Here is a 2,247-nt window from a genome sequence, read left to right as displayed (position 1 = left end):
TAATCTTTCATCCCTCTGAACAAAAAACAGTTGATTCAGCTCATTATTAAACATCTTGGGCCAGTGGGCCGATGAATGGCAGATGGAGTTTAATTTGGATAAATGTGAGGTGATGTATTTTGGTAGCTCAAATCAGGGATTGACCTAATCAGTTACTAGTAGCGAGTTGGGGAGAATTACAGAACAAACAGATCTAGGAGTACAGGTTCACAGCTCCTTGAAGGTAGTGTCGCAGGTGGATAGGGTGGTGAAGAAGGCATTCGGAATGCGAGGTTTTAAGCTCAAAATGTTGAATACAAGAGTTGGGACGTCTTGTTCAAGTTGCACAAGACATTGGTAAGACCACACATGGAATATTGTGTTCAGTTCTGGTCACCCTATTTTCCGAAGGATATTGTTAAACTAGAAAGAGTGCAGAAGTGGCTTACAAGGATGCTACCAGGACTTGATGGTCTGAGTGAAAGGTAGAGGCTGGATAGGCTGGCACTTTTTTTCCTGGAGCGTAGGAGGCTTATGGATGATGTCATAGAGGTCTATGAAATAATGAGGAGCATAAATAAGGTACTGAGGAGCATCTGGAACGGGCTGCCAGAGGCAGTGGTGGAGGCGGTTATCATTTTGTCTTTTAAAAATCAGTTAGACAGTTACATGGGCAGGGTGGGTATAGAGGGATATGGGCCAAATGCGGACAAGTGGGTCTAGCTTAGTGAAAGAAACTGGGCGGCATTGACAAGCTGGGCCGAAGGGCTTTTTCCATGCTGCCAACTTCTATGACTCTATGACTCTGTCTGTCTTCCTGACGACATTAGAATTTCCTCCACAGAATTGTATTGAACCGATTGATACATAATATATTATTCTATACTTGATCCAAGTCAAACAGATACTGCGGATTCATCAGGGGATAAACAAAATGCTAGGATGAGAGCGAATTGAATGAAAACAATGTTAGAAGGAATTATATTCCATAAAAAGCCCTGCAATGCTTGGATGGAAAGGTGGAACTATGAGCTGAGGAGGGAAAAATCGGCTGTCAGCAAGTTCCACCGGATTTCTGTATAAAACGACCGCGACAGGACTCGAACCTGCAATCTTCTGATATCATCATTCGATTCATCGAAGTCAGACGCCTTATCCATTAGGCCACGCGGCCACCGCCAGTGACGTGCGAGCCAATGTTTATCCCATGTGAATAAATACTGTGATCATATCTGTTTCCATAGAAACCAGTAAAATGCAGAAGGAGGCTATTCGGCCCATCGTGTCTGCACTGACACTCCAATCCTGCACCCCACTCATGAGAGGGGAGGGACGGATTTCAGGGGTTGGAATGGGGGCCAGAGTTGCTCCATCGGACCCAATATTCCAGTAGAGGGCAGGTGTGTGAGCTTTCGGAGGGTCAGTACATACTCGTTGTGCCGAATGGTCTTCATTTGCACAATAGGGATTCTCTGATTCTATGACAGCAGCGGGTTTAGGTGGCGAAGCCCTTGTGCCATACTGCCCACTCCTGACACCATGGAGAAATTCTGATCTCTCAAAGACTGGCGACCAAGGACGTGTAACAAAAAATAATTTATTTACTGTTTGATTCGCTGCTCCAGGCTTGTGCTCTGAGCGCGATCCGGGGAGAACACCTGATCATTTTAGATGCGTGACACGTAGTCACGTGACCATTCGGTCTGCACAGGCCTCCTTCTGTGCTGCCAGTTTCTGTGATTGAATTGCTTTAATTTGGAGCTGGACTGGGAAGTTCGGTGCTGTTCCATGTAAAGCAAAAATGAACTTCTAGGATATTTCCAATGTAACTGATTTTCTTCCGCAAACAATTGAATCAGTGAAATTGTGCGTTTCGGGAACTTGGATTTTCGAGTCTCTCAAGGCTTCTCTCCAAATCCAATGGTCATTTGTGAGGTAGATTAAACCGCTCCTCACTAAAAAACCGGGGCACCGTTCATCGCAGGAATGCAAGAACTTCCTGCAGTGATTCCTGGCCGGTTTTATAATGTTTTGTATGTTTTATAATGTTTAATGAATGACCTATTGAACCGAGCTGCGATGGTCGAGTGGTTAAGGTGTTGGACTTCCCCAGCAGGTTCGAGCCCTGCTCCCAGCGACTGTGACCGAAGAATTAATCGGAATTTTAGTAAACGGTTTGACACAAGGTTCGCTGCTCAGCAAATTATAATCTCCTCAGGAAGAGGGATACTAATATTTCTGACAGCAGCCCGGCTAGCTCAGTCGGTA

The 2,247-nt window shown here is 45.2% G+C and overlaps 1 non-coding gene across 1 annotated transcript; it reads right to left on the bottom strand.

The window, feature by feature from the left end:
• Positions 1–1,064: 1,064 nt before the first annotated feature.
• Positions 1,065–1,153, bottom strand: trnar-ucg (transfer RNA arginine (anticodon UCG)). Its single transcript is given in 2 exon segments — positions 1,065–1,100; positions 1,117–1,153. It is a non-coding gene; the product is annotated as a tRNA-Arg (tRNA).
• Between the last annotated feature and the right edge of the window lie 1,094 nt (positions 1,154–2,247).

This window comes from Scyliorhinus torazame, chromosome 24 (assembly GCF_047496885.1).
Source record: "Scyliorhinus torazame isolate Kashiwa2021f chromosome 24, sScyTor2.1, whole genome shotgun sequence".
NCBI classification, from domain to species: Eukaryota; Metazoa; Chordata; class Chondrichthyes; order Carcharhiniformes; family Scyliorhinidae; genus Scyliorhinus; species Scyliorhinus torazame.
The sequence above is the reverse complement of the archived record's forward strand: the minus strand, read 5'-3'. Positions and strand labels throughout refer to the sequence as shown.